The sequence below is a fragment of the Amblyomma americanum genome, chromosome 5, assembly GCF_052857255.1.
Source record: "Amblyomma americanum isolate KBUSLIRL-KWMA chromosome 5, ASM5285725v1, whole genome shotgun sequence".
Classification (NCBI taxonomy): domain Eukaryota; kingdom Metazoa; phylum Arthropoda; class Arachnida; order Ixodida; family Ixodidae; genus Amblyomma; species Amblyomma americanum.
This window is the reverse complement of record NC_135501.1, coordinates 196,203,049-196,222,315: the sequence shown is the minus strand read 5'-3', so window position 1 is coordinate 196,222,315 and position 19,267 is coordinate 196,203,049. Positions and strand designations below refer to the sequence as shown.

Here is a 19,267-nt window from a genome sequence, read left to right as displayed (position 1 = left end):
TTTGCCTCCATAAAAACGCAGCCGCCGCCTCTCATTTTCTTTTTCCTGCAAGCCTGAGCAAAGTTGTGGTAATTAAACTCTGTAGAACTTAATAGAGCCGTGTAGAGCTTTATAAGGGCAGCTGTGGTCAAGCCAGCGGGAGTTTACAAGTATACAAGCATGACGTACAAGTATTCCTGTACTTTATGCACACTCCATAGGTACGATGACTCTGGGAGCTTTGGCTGTGAGGGTCCCGACGTCTATACCGAATTGAGAATACTAAAACGTCTCACAACATGTGCCCCAGAAAGAAAACTGAATTATAGTTTGCTTGCATCGTTAAAGGAACTTGAAGTGAATGTTTTTATACCTCTTTTTCTTGGAAATTTCAGTGCTGATCATGTACAGCCTAGCTTAAAAACTGGCAAGTCCTGAGCAAATGACGTAGTCGATGAATGCAACGGTAACTCTTTACCGCCAAACAATAACGGCAGTTCGACGCCCCACATCGGAATTTCACTTAATATATTGAAGCGACTGACTTGCGTACTTGGTGTGATAAGGGACGTCTTATCTTTCATGTCGGAGTCCGTTTTAATTGCGGCGTTTTCGTCCGTTCAATGATCGCATTCAAACTTGCCACTGCAAGTTTCCTTTGGCGAAGTGGGGTAAGTAAAAAAAGTACTTTGGATAAAATAGAAAGAACAGGCATCTGCTTTCAGTGAAGCATAATTATAAATATACAATAGGCATCGCAATTACGGAAAGAGATAGATAACTTTTGAGTGGTTGGAGAAGAAATAGAGATAAAGCGAGAGAGCAAAAAAACTATCAGCCCGTTATAAGATATCACTGCATCCTGCGCCCGGAGTATGCAACAACAACAAAAGCGGCAGGTATTCCAAATCAGGTTCTACGACGTGGCCGAAGGTAGCTGGCGTCCTCGTCAAAAACAACGTTCAGAAGCGCGTGACCATTGCTTGTTAGCTAGCAGCGCGGTGACCTCAGTCCGCAAGACTACAGGACTGATTTCCCAGTAGAACAAGTAAGGGTGACCTTTTTTTTCTGTTTCCTGACTCAGTTGTCGCAAAGTTAACAAAGAGAACGCTTGGGAAAGGTATGGGGCAAGGGACGAGAAAGGGGGAGGGGGGTTGCGAGGTTGTCGGCAGCCCTGCAACGTCGTCGTACTGGGCTTATTTTGACCAGTTAAGGTCATGCTAATCATGCTGGGCGAGAGAGTGCGTGTCATTGGCGCACTCCTATCCTGTCGTATCAGCTTGGCGAGGTCGTATAGGCATGTATACTATGCACAGGCATGAACCGGCAGCACCAGTAGAGGGACGGCTGCTCGGGAAAGGTCACCAGCGTTGCAGATGCTCCAGGAAGTGCGCAGCGGGCTAATGCAAACACTGCGAACCGTCTACACGAGAAGTGTTTTTTTTTTTTGGCTTTGCAAAGATCGACCATATATGGTCAGCGGACATCTATGGTCCCCTTTTTTTAAATTTAGTGCTTGGTAAATTCACTTTCGGAGCTCTTAACAGGCTATTTTAAATAATTTATCACTATCCCTCTCCTTCATTCAGGGGAGGGGTTCACTGGGAAGGAATGTACGGCCTCGGAATCAGAAGTCCTTAGTCCATAGAGGCTGTTTCGAAGCTATGTACCGGGGCTAGGTTTAGGGCCTCTACGAAGCTACCAAGGTACTAAGGGGTGAAGAGGAGTGGTCTTCCTGACTCTTCAGAAATTTTGGGCTTCACTGGTGCCGTAAATTACGAATATGACAAATACTATATATGGCCTGAAGAATTTTGGAAAGTAGCACGTCATGAACATTCGACCATTGAGTATAGTCGGTAAATATATATGTAACAAGCACACTTTTTCTCTATTCTAAATAATTTCCTCATGTATGAGTGACACCCATTAGCAACGCTTAACTGCACTGTAGAATTATTGACGGAATTCGTCTGTGTATGTGTGTGTGTGTGCGCTGTGCGTCCGTGTGTGTGTGTGTGTGTGTGTGTGTGTGTGTGTGTGTGTGTGTGTGTGTGTGTGTGTGTGTGTGTGTGTGTGTGTGTGTGTGTGTGTGTGTGTGTGTGTGTGTGTGTGTGTGTGTGTGTGTGTGTGTGTGTGTGTGTGTGTGTGTGTGTGTGTGTGTGTGTGTGTGTGTGTGTGTGTGTGTGTGTGTGTGTGTGTGTGTGTGTGTGTGTGTGTGTGTGTGTGTGTGTGTGTGTGTGTGCGCGCGCGTGCGTGCGTGCGTGCGTGTGTGCGTGTGTGTGTGTGTGTGTTATACAGGTAGAAGCGTCCAGGATTCTGATCGTGATTATATGTTACCAGAATATGTTTCAGAGCGTATGATGCAATCTTAGAGTTGTATCACGCGAATGTAAATCACGTTGCAGTTGCAAGAATAACACAGCGGGCTCAAGTCAGGGGGGGGGGGGGGTGTCAGCAGTCGCTGTATGCGAACAAAATTCCCCAATGGTTTCTCGCGCAATCTTCGATTCTTGTGAACCTCAGCCTTTCTTCTGTACAGATGTGGTGTAGCGATGCATGCGAAGGGGTCTCGACGCCATGTTTGCATGCCTGATTACGAGTATACTTTGTGCAACGGGAGCACTAAAAGACTAGACTCTTATCGAAATCTCATCGAACGCTTTCTTCTCCATGGAAACTGAACGCCCATACAAGCACTATTTAAGCGCAGGAGGCGGTGGTGTATATAAACTGCACCTCCAAAAAATTTCAGCATTCGACTGTTAGGCCTAACTCCAACGGTGTTGTTCGCAGTACAAATACACGGAATGAACCAATTGAAGGGTTGCGGCGGCACTACATTTTCGTACTACGATGTCATTCTCCGATGCATTCGGAAGAAAACGTAGCAGAAAATAGAAACAGGGATAAATACAGCAACAACGAAATACAGAGCAGCAGAGGGAAATACGAGAGGTGACAATATTTCTGATTCAGTACAACAAGGAGGCAGTAAAAAGCAGTGGTGCTGATGCACTGTAGTTGAACTGACGTTCTCTAACACCTTCAGACGTTGTCGAGTAAAGCAAAAAAAAAAAGATGCCGCCACCGTCTGGAAGACGTTGAAATAACTAGCGTTAGCTGTTTCGTTCACTAGGATTGATATGAATGAGATTAAAGTGAGGTACACCAATGGAACTACGAATTTTACATCTTGGATTTAAAGTGACGTCGCCAATCAATCAGCAATTCGATATACTAAAGACGTCACCAGTCAGTCACGAATTGTGTTGCTATATCTATTTACTATAGGGGCCACCATCTTGAATTCCTCGGACTTAAAAAAATTTCACGCCTAAGGGAGGTGCTAGCAGACCCCAGGAAATCTAGAATCGTGATGAGTAAGAGCTAACGCTCTTAAAAAAGTGCATCTCTCCGTTTTCTGCGATAGAGGACCTCAGCATAACGAAGACACATCCTGTTTACAGCTTCATTGCACCAAGAGCTTCGGGCTTTCCCAAAAAAACTTCCTCGGAAGCTAAACTCACATCGGCACGTACGCCAAAGCAGGCGTTCAACGCACGCCACGACGCGTTTAAATGCTCGAGTCCCGTTATCTTGCATATTGCTTGAACATGACGAGGCCACTGCTAGAACAAGTTATAAAGGTTCCGCTTGGGAGCTGACTTGTCTTCTTTGTTTCTCTATTTGTTTCTTTTTCTAGTCCAGGGTATTGTTCGGAAATGCCACTGCATGGCCTTATCTTTCGTTGGTGATGAACGGAGTCCCACACCGCCTACGCGTCCGCGGCGACAAACACGGCTAAAAGGTGTTTTTTTTTTCTCACCTGTATACGCCGTTTTTTTTTTTTCCTCTCTCAACCAAAAGTCACGACAACGCGGAGCGGCATTTCAAAGCCAGGTGCAAGGAGGAGAGAGTGAGAAAAAAATAAAGTACATAAGCCTGCATAAGCCTTCGAACGTGTGGAAACCAACGCGTTCACGAAACAATGCCCGCTGCACTGGTCGTTCGGGTGCGTGTGTGTTTTCAGGCTATTCGTTCACGTTCGCGCCGTGGGTAGCAAAGGAAATGAGATTACGCGAGCCTATCTTAAGCGCCAGATCTCTCCGATAAAGACCCGAACGTAATTAGGAGACCGCGGCCAATCTTATATGTATTACATCAAGGGTGGAAAAACGCGTAGAAGTTAATGAGTCAGGCGTAACGAATCGCTTACTTTTATGCCCCGAAGTGTATGACTCATCCACGAGAGTTACAAATATTGGCAAGGCTCCCTAATATCTCTGAGAGGAGTTATTGCCTTTGATTAGAATTGCAGTCAATCACTGAGGTCGTGAATGACCTGGAAATGCTGGACGACCTGGGAATGACCTGGAAAGTGCTCACCACTTCTAAAGCAGGCACAGGTAATTGGAAGAGGCAAAGACGCGATATCGCGTGATTTGATAGAGGCGTTTCACACGCAAAAGAAACTATCGTATTGTGTCAGCACTCCCTCGGTGAAGCTTTACTCTAATTAGCGTAATTTTTTTTTTAGACAGATGTATCGGAGGCGGGTTTTCCCTCGTTTTTTTCTGTCGCTCTACATACATTCCCAGTATCAAAATGAACCAACTCGCCCAGCGAAAATTATTACAGAAAAAAAAAATGGGGCTCCACGTCCACAGCCTACAGGACAAGGGGTTATGCCTGACCGTGCCAGATTACATAAATAAACATTAGCATACACAGTCCACTCCTGAAGAAGGTGCGCTGGACGTTGGGGCGCATTTCCGGGACGATAATTGCCCATTTGCACCCACACGCGAGGTGCGACGCGTGCGAATAGCAAAACAGTGCCGAGCCTTGTGTGTGGGCTATCAACGCTCCTTCCGCCCACGATAGGTGGCGGTAGCTTCTTCCTCGCTATGCGAACAGTAACAACTGTATTGTGAAAACACAATTTCCTTTATCTGCTCACGCGTGAATGAGTGCATAGAAGGAAAGCAATGCTCGCTTATCGCCTCGCTCACCGTTAGGTACGAGTTCCCTGAAAAGTACCCTCCGTGGCGGAGGTGAGAGCGGATGAATAAAAAATAATGAAAAAAAAAGCCGCGGATCTTTAAAAGCCCGCTCTGTTACTGACATGGTAAACAACGGAGAAAAATAGAGGTCGGCGTTGTAAGCGCCGTTACATTCGATGCTTCAGCTCGCCGTGCCGTTTTGTCACACGCGTATAGCACTTTCGTGTAGTACGGTATAGTGTAGCGTAGTGTAGTGTAGTGTAGCGTAGCGTAGTGTAGTGTAGATTAGTGTAGCGTAGTGTAGTGTAGCATACTGTAGTATAATAATGGCGCAATTACTCATTGGCGTTCTCAGACGTTCGCAGGCGTTCGTAGCGGCAATGCATGTCCGTGCTTTTGGGCGGGTCATACAGAAAATGAGAAAGAGGAGGGAAAGGAATAGGGAGGAGAAGGGGTTTCCCCCGCAAAGCTCCCCAAGTGTGCGCACCCATCAAGATTCTCGATTTCGGTCCAACTTATCCCGTAATGGCGTTCTCGTGGCTCCAGCAGCAGAGGTTAATGAATCAGCTCGGGGCCGCGCGGGCTGCCTCTGCTGGGTAAAAACTAATCGTCGCCGATTACGGACTCTTCCCCGAGCTCTTGGCGAAAGATCCGAGGAGACGAGATGATTGCCGCCCCGGGAAAGTGTAGAGTTCGTCGTGTATATAGTGTGTGCATGGACGGAAAAGCCCGTGTGCACTTCGCCCTCTTAATGCAGCTGCCGAGGAGAACTCGGGACCGGACCCGGCTGGACGTACTTCGGTACAGCGAGCACTCGCAGTGTTTTGCGCAATCACGAAGGCTTCGTCGCGATGTTCGTAGAAGTGCCGTAGTTGTAGCTTCGTACGTGGTCGCAAAATTAGGTGACGGGGAAGACGCAGCGGACCGGAGAATCGTCCTTGTGGGCGTTGCAATAGCCGGTGTTCAGCCAAACCGTTTACGGACTGGAACTGCACACGTCACTGTTGCTATGGGAAGTTTGCAAGTCGAGGAAGTTTAGTGACGCTTTCCTACAATGCAACGAATTCGGTATTGCTTCCGTTTCATTTTTTTTTAAGTATTCCTACTGTCTGCATTATTTAGACATTACGCGTTACCTTTATAGAGACATTACGTCTGCAGACGATGCGCGGGTTTCTATGTCTCTACGTTGATTAAAAAAAACTGAGAGATTTTTGAAAGCACCGCTCTGACGATTCCCACTTGTAATATAGTCGCCCCTGAAGCTGATCTAAACGTGAATGTCCTAACTATAATTGTGTTCATCAGTCACAATTAAGTTAGCACAGAACGCGATCAGTTTGTTTTATCTGAAGGATTCTCCGCAGCCGATCATGAGTATGCATGTATTAGTTAGCAGCACTATGCGCACTTGTTACCTTGGCTATGGAGTATAGATGTGTATTTCGACACTTTATAAGTCCTCCGGGCTCTAGAACCTTATTAGACGCCGCAGGGCCGCCACTCACAATGGGATCAGAAAAAAAAGCACGCTCGAACAAAATAAAAGAAGTAAAACATGGATTTAGCCACGTTTGCGTAAGTTTTGAATGACGAAGTCATTATCAAGAGGTGTTCAGAAGTTAACTACTCATAACGCATGCACCAAAATGCAAGCAGGAAAACTTGGCCGGCATGCAGATATGAAAAATATCATCAAAAGCATCTTCTAACCCATGTAAACCACCGTCAGAAAATGATGTACTTGGGATATATCGAATCACCCTGATACAACTCGCTTGAAAAGTTTTCTATCCCAAAGTACTCCAGCGCAGTGTTTTGTTACAAGAAGGGGCTATGTGGAGCGCAACCTCTGTCGTCTTCCAGCTTTGTCTGTGCTGCACTGAACTGTAACGAGACCCTCAGCACACGCAGGGGGAGACGGAGTTTAGCGCGGGGCGTTTCTTGGCTGCTTGAACGCGAGGTGGGCTGCATATATCGCGGCCTGAACGGGGTGAGGCGGGGTCGGACGCTTAATTTCGATGGCTGCGAACACAAGACGGGCGGAGGGGCGGGGGGGGGGGGGGGGGTCGTCGCGAAGCCTCCCGGAGTCGTTGATGACGGTGCAAGAGAAGGCGTAGTATACGGCGAATGTTTCCCCGAGACCTGGAGCAATGAAAGATGACTCCGGCGGAGTAAATGAGTAGCGCAGGATCGTGTCAGCACGAGAGATATGCATACGCGGAGGCATCCCGAAGATTTCCTGTCTACATTATATTTTTAGGTGTGAGTTTCATTGTCGGGACCTCTGTAATGGTTGAGGTAGTACGTACATCGTGATCTAGTCTTTCGAATGAGTAGTTTGAACCTTGAATCAGAGCTGTTATACACTTTTCTGTCTTCGTTAAACTTTAAGGTTCAGCTTCTTTATCGAGACCTCTCTGTAATGGTGGGGGGGCGGCGTACATCGATATGTGATCTTCCGAATGAACAGTGGGAATCGTAGCCTTATACGCGTTACTGGCTGGAGTTCAGAAACGGGTTCCTTGTGCGTACAGCCACGCACTTGACGCGATGCGAGCTGCGTATCTTCCGTATGCTTTAATTAATTAATTAATTAATTAATTAATGTGATTAGTGGTGTGACGGACACAGAGACTTGACTGGCTGTGGGTTGAAGCCTGGCAAAAAAAAATTCCGGAAGTAGTGTGGAAAAAAGGTATAGTTGGCACTATATAGAAGCTAGCACGAGTGATAAAAATATAAGGAGCAGTACAAGATGAAGGAGTTGACAGGTTGAAGATGCACGTCAAAGCACGGTGACGCTGACGTAAATAGCACACTTTAAAGCTTCGTTGCATGTGCGGCTGAGTACCTACAGACGTGCTGAACATAGAAGTATTGCTTATCATGGGAAAGGTAGCCGGATCTGTCTTTTGTTGGGGAAGTTGCGCGCCTATTAATGCAATAGTCGAACGAGTGCGTCGTCGTTCATAAAATTCGCCCACTACCTGAAATGAAGTGACGTCACCAGAGCGGTTGTGACGTCACTTACGGTAAAGGCATTAAGGCTAATGATGTCACATTGCTGACACATGAGATTAGGTGCCCCTGTGAATTTTTTCGTTCCCTGGTGTTGAAATAGCCAACATCATCCATGCAGACGACTTAAACGCCAGGTGGGGTGACCGTGTTCACTAAACCACTCTGGCCTCAACTTTCGAATCTCAGAGCGGCCACTTCCGCTTATGTGCGCACTCTGACAAAGCAGTTTAATAGCGTTCGGCACAGTCATGACATTACGTCCTTCCACCTAAGTATAGAGGTTCAAATAGCAAACCTGAAATGCCCGTAACATATTTCGCTCGGTGACATAATGACTAACAAAGACGGTGGAGTATCGATTTTGTCGCGGCGTATCAGCCACGTATGAAGAGATATTCTCTGTCCGTGTTCGCGACAGAACCGTCCCATTAATGTTCCTAAATATGCAACACGGAAGTGCAAAAAAGGCGCGTGTTCGGACTGCGCTAATATTCTGGCGACAATGATTGGGGAGGCTTGCGTAACTATGCTGTCAAAGTTTAGGATAGGCCACTATTCGCTCCAGAAAGCAAATAAGAAAAAAAAAACGAAGAGAAGACAGAAGTGAAAGATAAGCTCGCCAATGAAGTACGAGGTCAACAGTGGATTGCACAGAGCACAACGGCCGTACAGCAGCTCTTACTATACCGAAACTATACCGAAAATGCAATAGGAAAAGCTTAGTGGACAGAATCGCTGGCATTCGCGAAATAAGCTCTAACACAGCTGCAGCGTTACGTGAACCGACTAACATTCCTCGATGAAATTAACAGCGTACACTTCTCAACCAAAAACAGTTAAAGTCTCGCTGATCCCGCCAGCTCATAGCGGGGAACGAAGTTCACGAGGCTTCCTGCTCGTGCCAATCACTGGTGATTGGTTGGCTCTCGAAGGCTTCGACCAATCACGACTCACGACAGCCGACATCGCGGCAGCCACACTCTAAACACGAATTCGAATATGTGGGAGTTATAGGGAGCGAGCCTACTCCATTTTTTACTCCATTATGTTTAGAGTGCATGCAGGCAATATCGGATAGCATGAGAATACACACCCCCATGCGTCTTCGGTGGGGACGTTTAACCGCCCACGGATCGGCAGGTCGTTCTTTGCTCAGCCTTTGACGCGCATACAGACCCGCGCACGCAGACGCAGCGTACGGACGTGAAAAATCTCGCACGGCGATGCCGTCCGAAGTGTTTCCTTTTCGTGCCACGGCGGAAAAAGGAGGGGGGGGGGGGGGGGGGGGGGGTCTGCCTCTTCAGGAAGTGTCGTGATGGGGCGGCGAGACAGTCCGGTTGCCTGTGCAAACGCGGTCCATTCTTCGGTGCAGAGACACAGGGCTGCTCCTTGACGGCGCTTGAGCACACACATAAGTCGCGTGCGGGAGGGGGGTGCTTCTGAGGAAGAGAAGGGGTTGAGTCAACACGCGCGTCGCGAAGATGGAGCTTTGCGTGCGCTGCACAATGGTTCTAACGGAGGCAAGGATTAATGGGTCTCGATGGGCTTTCCAGGCACAGCTGTGTGAGAGGTCTTCTGACGGGTGCCTATAAGCGGGCTGAGTGTCGTAATGTGTCGTAGAAAAAAAAAAAAAAACTCCCGCGATGAACTGAAGGCCGACGAGAACGCGGTCGGACCAGGCTTTCCTTAGACGGCGTCCTGAACTGCCTAGACCGGAGTAGGCGGTGTCCATCGCGTCTAGCTGTTTTTCTTCTAACTTTTTTTCTTTGTATTCCTATATTAGTCTATCGTCCTTCTGCTTTTGCTTTCCTTTCTTCTATGCCTTCTTTCTTTGTTTGTTTCTTTCGCTTTTTATATTTACGTCCTTCCACTGTTTTCTTTTTTATTTTCACCAGTTTTTTATTTATTTATTTAGTCCTAAAATGCCCCTTAGACAGGGGTTTTACATGACTTGTAGACAAAAATAAAATTATGCAGAAAATTATTTCAATATGCATGGGGATTGCGATAGCATTAGAATCAGCGAACTTTATTACAGAACGAAATTAACCCCTGGTTTTTCATTTTTCCGTAATGAGGCTTCTGTTGGCTGCGATGCAGGTGTGGATCGGGCCGAGGGGTGGCAGGTGGAACGTCACGTGACCTTATGACGTTAGAACTGTCTCGAGCAATCAGGAAATTTTTTGAACGCACCACAACGCCGGCTCGGCTAATCAGCGAACTTTATCACAGACGACAACGCCGATTTTGTTTTCTTTCGCAATGAGGCTTCTGTTGGATGCGATCCAGGCGGAGAGTGGTGGCGGGGCGGAGGTGGCACGTCACGTGACCTGAAGACGTCATAACTGTCGCGACCAATCAGCTAATCTAACGACAGACCACAACGCCAAGTTTTTTCCGCGATGAGGCTTCCAATGCTCCCGCACTCAACATAAGTGGTAGCATAAAACCAGGAAATTTTTACCTTCATCGAATTTATTTTAATGATTAGTGCTCAGTGGGCACATAAGCAACGGCTGTCTCCACTGTCCTTCGGAGCGTATACTGTTGTAGCCACCAAGCTGCATAGTCAAGGCTCGTCCTCTTATCAAAATGGTCAATAGACTGTCCATAGACTTCTAATAGAATCTATTGCCTTCGTATAGATGTGTCATCTCGTCTATTCATAGTCTAAAGACTTTCTAACGACAAAAGTCTACTGTAAGTGTATGGCCATATCTTTATAGGTTGTCTACAGACTGTCTATAGGATTTGTATTGCTTATCGACTAGTCTATAGGATTTGTCTCTAGAATGTCTATATACTTTACAGACAAAAGTTTATAGACAGCCTATAGACTGTCTAAAGAAATTTTTGTAAGGGTCAACACCTTACTGCGAAGGTCGCCGCGGCCTGTTTGACCTGTAGGTACTCCAAGAGCACAGTGACCTGCAAGTACTCCAAGAGCACAGTGCAAGGCTGTTGATTCAAGTCTCTATTTTCACTTTCTTTGTTTCCTTTGTCCGGCAACTGACAGAGGGCGACACCATATGTAACTTGTGCTCGGGGGCAGGAGTGCTTCAGAAACTGCAACGCGCCACATCGCGCTATGCGTTTACAGAAATAAGAAAAAAATCAACAAACGAAACGCAAGGACGTCGCAGGTGGCCGATAAACGCTACGTAACGTGGCCCTAATCTGCGCGGCCACTGACATAAAGGAAAAGGCAACATGGAGCGCAGTGTCCTTCTGGGCTCTGTATATATGGCAGTGACACACGGACAGTTGGAGAGGGTGAGGAGACCCGAAGAGGGCGGGCCAGCCTTGCTTAGCACCACTGCGCACATACTTTGTGCTTTGTCTCATCTCTATATAGATCCACGCACCATAGTGAAAGCTGTATAGATCCAGCTCACCTCAACCAATCGGGGCAGCTTTAGCGTATATCGGTGTAGTGAAAACACTCGACAGATAGGCCAAGTTTGCTTCATCAGGATATTATTTGTAATTTGGATTTAACCATTTTTTAAAACTAAATATTCGTCGCAAGTCGTTACATCTTGGTGGTGGCGTAGAAACACCCGTAACATACGGCATTGATACAGGCTCTTTCTTTCTTCCTCTCTTTCTTTCTTTCTTCCTTTCTCTCTCTCTCTTTCTTCCTTTCGTTCTTTCTTTTTCCTTTCTTATTTCTCTTTCTTTCCTACCTTCTTTCTTTCGTTCTTCCTTTCTTTTTTTCTCTCTCTCTCCCCCTCTCTCTCTCTTTCTTTCTTTCGTTCTTCCTTTCTTTCTTCCTCTCTCTCTCTCTTTCTTTCTTTCTTCCTTTCTTTTTCCTTTCTTATTTCTCTTTCTTTCTTTTTCCTTTCTTCCTTTTCTTTTTCTCTTTCTTTCCTTCTCTCTTTCTTTATTCGTTATTGCCTTCCTTCTTTCTTTTCGTAGGACAAGGTGTATGTATGTACAGGAACGACGACCTTGCTAAAGGCCGTTAAGCAAGCACTCCACTGCACAAGGTGCGAAACCGTTATCAATTCCTAGAAGCATTATTTCTGTCGATAAAAGGTGCGAAACCAATTAGGCAGCATCATTAACGTCGTCACCCGGTGCATGAGGTGCAAACAATTGCTTGGCAGTCACTCAGGGTCGTTTCGGTAAAAAGCAAAAAAAAAAAAACACCTCAGCTTATGGCACGCTGAGACAACGCGCGTCATCAGATGGCTCTGGCGAGTAACACGGGTGCATCCAGATTTTTGTATGCGATTGCTCTAATCACGTGCGCGAAATGTCAGAGGTATGCGCATTTATCTCCTTTGCAAAGCGTCGCCGACTTGTGACGCCTATACACGCTCTGCACCGTAGCGTTGCCAATCTTCCTGTGTACATAGCTTGCCCCCTATCAGTGCCAGCTGGTGACAGGCCGTCTGTGGTGTCCTTGTGACGGCAGGTGAAACCACAGAACAAGCAGGGTGCGCCCGATAACTTTTTAGTTATCGGGCCTGATTGCATATAGAGTTCTATATCTGAACGCTATGAAAAGCGTCATAATCCGCCACGCGCGAAAAACTATGGGTTCTTACATAGAAGCGCATCGTTACGGCTTTAGTCCAATAAATCTAGAATAAAGGATCATCAACATCTAATTAATGTCTTGCACTTACTACTGCTCAAAAATTCAAAAAAAATAACTTACGCAGGTGAAACTACAGAACAAGCATGGTGCGCCCGATAACATTTTAGTTATCGGGCCTGATTGCATATATAGTTCTATATCTGAACGCTATGAAAAGCGTCATAATCCGCCACGCGCGAAAAACTATGGGTTCTTACATAGAATCGCATCGTTACGGCTTTGGTCCAATAAATCTAGAATAAAAGATCATCAACATCTAATTAAGGTCTTGCACTTACTACTGCTAAAAATTAAAAAAAAAACTTCTACGAATGATGGTGTGGATAATATGCCGTGAAGTTTTTTATCTGTAGCTGGCGCATAGCCTTCCCTGTAATTTACGTAATCACATTTTATTTGGTGGAAAGCCAAAACTCTAGGCATGCAAAACCTCGCAGATGCTATATGGGCAGAATGTACGGGCCACACTGGGCAGTTCCTTACGACGCGTAATTGTCGTTGCATTAACTTTAAGCTCATGCTTCACTGTAACACATTTTTTGTTTTGTGCATAGTTCCACACCACAGTTTTACAGTTTTAAACCTATCCTCCGAACAGGTTTCACCTATTAATTTATGGTACATAGAAGCGCGGTAGTACGGTCGTCTAGAAAAGTCTAAAGTATTGAGATCATTTAACAGCCAAGGCGGGTTCGGCTACTAAAGCCTAATAGCGCTGTGGCCGTAAAAAAAAAATCACGTGTGTTTCTGCTTTTTTCTTTTTTTTCCCACGAATTTGGTAAGAGAAATGGAGCAGCGGTCACATACCCTCTCCTGGTGGGCGTCACAGCCTCATGGGTGGGTGGGTGGCCGCATGCAGGTAGACAGCAACTGGTGAAACCTGTGACCAAGAATGAAAATAGTTATAACTTGAACGGTCTTAGCCAAGTGGCTTCGAATAGATAGTCATCATCATCATTAAAAACCGAACTACTTTTTACAGCAGGACAAAGGCGGTGATCCATTTTATGTCTAATATCGAGCAAATCACAATTCAAGCAGGCCGAGCAGTGAGGCGGCACCTTTCGAGCTGCGGCGCCACCTGTCGAGACACCTGTTGTTGACAAAAGAACATGCGCAGGCACGAGAAGTGTTGAAGGCAAAACATAGTTCGCGCACTACTACTGAAGTTTATTTTCCACTCTGCGTCGAAATTATAAATGCAGTAGAGCTGCCATGAGCCGAGAGAAAACAAACACATAAAAGAAGTTAACTTTCCATTAAAAACAAAAAAACGCAAAAGAAACAAGACAGCAGTAGGAGGTAACACAAGGCGGTGTTGTTCGTCACTTGAATTCTTACCAGCTGGTCTACGACCATACCCTCGAAAGTTATCCTCTCATCATACTGAACAATTCAGCCGCCGCGGTGGCTGAGTGGTTATGGCGCTCGGCTACTGTCCCGAAAGACGCGGATTCGATCCCGGCCGCGGAGGTCGAATTTCGATGGAGGCGAAATTCTAGAGGCTCGTGTACTATGCGATGTCAGTGCACGTTAAAGAACCCCAGGTGGGCTAAATTTCCGGAGCCCTTCACTACGGCCTGAGTCGCTTTGCGACGTTAAACCCCCATAAACCATACCCAACAATTCTGGACAAAAGCGTTTTTGATCGGTAAAGAGTTTATAAACGCAGTTTTTTTTTCATATATTGTAACATGTCACTATAACACTCCATAAATCCGCAGATATCCCGTCGGCAGGCTTGCATATTTTGCTATTAACGCTTATGGTATCGCCAACAGCATTCCCCATTGGTGTCCTATGGCAGTCTCAACTGCTCGAAGCGAGCGATGGCATCGGAGGAAAATAACTGTTACAGCTTCGGAACTTCGGAAGTTTCGGAACGTCTTCGCTGCGGCAACCAACCGGCAATCAAAGGCGTGGGAGGTGCGGAAGCCGATGTCTACACCGAGCAGGAAAACGAACAGAAACGCCCTTCCCGTCCGCATTGCAAGGAACCGGCGCGGCCGCCCTGCACAGTCCTCTAGGGGGGATGGGGCGCAGTAGCAGCGTCAGCAGAAGCCCGGGAAGTTCCCAGGCCACTTTACGGCACCCCCATGACCTCGTCGCCAAGAGGTTTCGCACGCCACGACCGAGGGCCCATCTCCAATAGAAGCACGTCAATCAGAGTCAGCCGAGACGTGTGACGGCGCTATATAGCCGTCATCGCAGGAAAAGCCCCTTATAAAAATGGTTTATAGACACCCAATAGACTTCCTATAGGCTTTATTTCCTTTCTATAGGCGTTTATTTTTGTCTACTCATAGTCTATAGGCTGTCTATGGACAAAAGTCTACTACAAGTGTACGGCTATAAATCTATAGATTGTCTATAGACTGTCTATAGGATTTGTATTGCCAATAGACTGTTCTCTAGGGTTTGTTTATAGAGAGCCTATAGACTTTATAGAGATAAGTCAATGGACAGTCTATAGACTGTGTAAATAAATTTTTGTAAGGGGTACAATTAAGACTGCTGAAAGAAAGACGAGCTCAACCGGCGTCGCGTATTGTCATCTCCCGGTGACCGTGTCAGATGAAGGAATATCGTGACAAACCGGAACTTCAACGAAGTGAAAAGCCAGCTCGTGGAAGTGTGTAAACAGGCTGCCGCGTCGTCTATACAAAAATCTATAGGTCGATACGTCTTACAAAAATGCTCTATACCAGTCTATAGACTTCTTATAGACTATATTGCCTTCCTGTAAGTATTTTTTTCTATTTATAGTCTATAGACTGTTTATAGACAAAAGTCCACTAAAAGTGTATGATCATGAATCTGTGGATTGTCTATAGGCTGTCTATATGATTCGTATTGCCTATAGACTATACTCTAGTGTTTGTTTATAAAGAGTCTATAGACTTTATAGACAGAAGTCAATGGACAGACTACAGACTTGCTAAGAAATCTTTGTAAGGGTGCATCAGAGGTATTTTTACGGAAGTTTGTTTCTGAAACCCTGAGGCATGGTAGTGCAGGCAACACCTTCAGAAAATCAGCTGACTGGAAGCTCGAGTTCGGTGCATAACTAAGTGCAGCTAGTCACAGTAGGCACTCCAACAAAATGTACAGTACACAGAGGCGAGGATTTTCGGGGCAACTGAGGTAAGAAGGGCTTGAGCTGCATTCAGTGCCCTGAACGCGCTAAAAGTAAATACTACACTCTAAACACGAATACGCCTATATGGGAGTATAGGCCTTATATGAGAATATAGTAGATTTCCTTTATATAAAAGAGAATCCACTAGAGGACAGTTCACTCCTTTTTTACTCCATTCTGTTTAGAGTGTATTGGGGGCATGCTAAGCACAAATGGGACGAAAGTACAAGAACAAGAAAGAAAACGAGTATTGAGACACCACAGTACATATTAGCCTAAACATTTTCCCGTCATGATATTTCTTTTCAACACCTCACACAGTAAAATAGTAGAGCCTCCTTTCACCTTCTGCTTACGTCACTTATATGTAAAATTCACTAAAGGCTTTGTCTTAGCCCGTCAATGCCCGTTTTGCTCAGGAGCAATAGCTGAAGTAGTTATTTTTTTATGTCGCAAACTATACCAGTTTTGATCTTTCTTTGCCTTTGAACGTGAGATTAAGGAGCACAAAGAGGAACATCCACTGGAGGAACATCCCTCACCGTGGAGTTTCAAAATAAAGTAATTTCTTTTCTCACACCACATTTGATTTTTTTTTATGCAGGGTAAATTATTGCGTATGTTTTCAGCTGCCTGAACAAGAACGTAAAATTTTGGGTATCGCCTCTTTCCTTTCGATAGCCCACTGTGTTAGCGAGGTACAACTGTTGTATACTTCCCTCCTGGGGGATACTGGTAAGCTGTCATTCATGGATTGAGAGCACCTGACAAGTCCAATTCAGCCCATTCTTATTTTTCGAGTCATTTATAGATTACCAAAATTACTCGATCTCCTAGATTACTCAGGTAGCTCCGTTAAATTTTATCCCCAAATTTTCCGAATACACTCCTCTGAATACCACCTGTAAACAGGCTGCGAATGACACTGAATAGATAGTGTTTCTCTGCCTGTCACATTTCCTGGCTTATATAGTATCGATTTCCCTCTAATGGGCTACAAAGGCCGCTATAGATATTTCCCAGTACTTTTACATGTGCCTCTTCTACACCCTGGTTACGCAATGCCTCCATGACTATCGAGGTTTCGACCTCAGTCAAATGCTTTTTTATGCTCTATGAAGGCTATGCATAGAGGTTAGTTGCGTTCGGCACATTTCTCTATGCTTGATGGCGTGAATATGGTCTATTATCGAGTAGCCTTCCAGAGAGCCAGCCTGGCCTTTTAGTTGAGTGAAGTGTAAGACTGCGCTAATTATATTAGAGATTGCCTTGGTAAATGCTTTGCAGGCAACGGACAGTAAACTGACCGGTCTGTAATTTTGTCAAGTCCTTGACATCCCCTTTCTTAGGATTAAGATAACGTTAGGGGTCTACCGACACACTGGTACTCTCGATGTTGTGATGACTGAGGTACCACGCGGGAAATATAGCGACTGCACTGTACATAGTTCACTATTGGTGATTCAGTTCTTGTGAACCTCTTTAAGCACTTATAATCCTTGCAATAGAAGACATTGTTTCAGTTAATGACATGGACTGGGAACTTTTTCTAGTGCGTGCCTGTGTGTGTGTGTGCGGGGGGAGGGGGCATAACTAAGAGTTTGTTTTGTTGTTTATTTTTATTGACTGTTTTTGTTTAAATATTTTTCTTATTCCGCACTCTTTAAACGAGGTGTCTGTTTAACCCCTTCAGACGCGCATTAGGTTATACTGTAGAGAAAAATGTAAAAATTTGTGTGCGCATACGTTGAACCCCTTTTTCCACAAAAATATTATGAATGAAAAAAAACCTTTATGAATTCGCTCACGTCGCGTACTTCCATGCTCACAGAATTTCAGACATATTCCTGAAAACAAAAACAAAAAAAAACGTTCACGTCGAAACAAAGATATTTTTTATCCAAAGCAGTTTCCCCGACGAAAACTCAGCTATAATGTCCTTTAGTAAAACATTCCACCACGTGACAGAAGAAAAAAATTGGTGATCGATTGGCCTAGTTAATTAAGCCAAATGCTAATTAAGCGCACACTTATTTCTTGCTCTTGAAAAGCGATCCTTTTTTTTTCTGGGCACGAAATAGTCCACATATCTGTCCTGCAAGTATTTCAAATGTAGCTGCCATTACTGACTTCATGAAAACACCTTTAAATGTTTCTAGAATAAGTTGTAAAAGTCGCCTGATCAAAGGCGGACGCCGTGCAGCAGATTTAATGCGTATAAAACGCAAAGTTAAATGGACAGCTTTATGAAAGGTACTATAGACGTCAAATGATATGCAAACCGGAGAACTTAAATGTGAACAAAATAAAAAAATATTAGGTTATTCATTCTCCTTCACCTAAAATTTTCTCAATCCGCTGTTTGCGTTTGCACTGTCATGTTCGCATTTCATGTGAAGGCTGACTGTAAATACACGCGAGCAATGACCGAGTGCATCAAAAACATTTCCCCCTTAGACTGCTTCAGTTCTGCTAATCGTGCTCATGAACGTGCTCGTCAGTCAACTAATTCTGCACGAGCATGGTTGGCTTTGGTTAGTAAAAAGAAAAAACTTTAAAAGACTGGCTACGAAGCCAGCTAGCTCAGGCACACTGTGCTTTGCTTACATACCGTCCTAGAATAGGAGAGTTTGTCAGAAATCATATCTGATCGCTAACAGTTGGAGAGGAGGGGGAGGGGGGGGAGTCGCTGCCTCCTCTAGTGAAAGGCTGAGGGGGAAACCGCCCCATCGCCCCCCGTTTATAAGTCCCTGCGATGTGGTCGAAGAATATTCTCATAAAATCTAGGTCACCTGTCATGCACACCAAATGGAACCTGTCATTCCGAAAAATAGCCTTTGCAGTTCGAACACTTGCGTACAGAAGTCCGGAAGGCCTACAGCATGAGTATGGAAAGAAATGTGATACTAATGCAGGTAATAAAAGCAAGGAAAAGCTACCGGAAACAAAAAAATATGGAAAGAAGTCAGCGCCTGAAAGCATATTTATGCATTTTAGCTTATATTAGTTAATGGAGTTAACCACCTTGTTTATCGCAGCAATGCAAGCTCGTGGTAGTATTTAATTTTCTCAGCTGTCAACATTACACAGAAAAACCCCATGTGCAACAGTTTAGAGAATAACTCGATGTCTATACCTCACATTTGAGGCACACAATATAGGTTTGGTTTAAGGGGGTTTAGCGTCCCAAAGCGACTCAGGCTATGAGGAACGCCGTAGAGAGGAGCTCCGGAAATTTCGACCACCTGGGGTTCTTTAACGTGCACTGACATCGCACAGTACACGGGCCTCTAGAATTTCGCCTCCATCGAAATTCGACCGCCGCGGCCGCGATCGAACCCGCGTCTTTCGGGCCGGCAGCCGAGCGCCATAACCACTCAGCCACCGCGGCGGCTCCACGCACGCAATATAGGGCCTGATCATTAACCAATAGCCTCCAGTGCTTTGGAGAAAATATAGACCCCCAAAAGCAAAGACGCATACACTCACTTGGCATTGAATGTCATTCCAGTT

At 45.4% G+C, this 19,267-nt stretch overlaps 1 protein-coding gene across 2 annotated transcripts in view; it reads right to left on the bottom strand.

Annotated features, from left to right (window-relative positions):
• Nucleotides 1–19,267, bottom strand: part of pros (homeobox protein prospero) — a 214,718-nt gene that overhangs the window by 124,751 nt on the left and 70,700 nt on the right. The window contains exons 1-2 of one of the 2 annotated variants that reach the window (XM_077666289.1): nt 19,244–19,261; nt 13,423–13,495 (exon numbers count right to left, since the gene is read on the bottom strand). The gene's annotated coding sequence lies outside the window, so the exon portion shown is untranslated. Of the gene's footprint in view, nt 1–13,422; nt 13,496–19,243; nt 19,262–19,267 lie in introns of those variants that run through there. The other variant, XM_077666287.1, reaches the window with a different exon arrangement.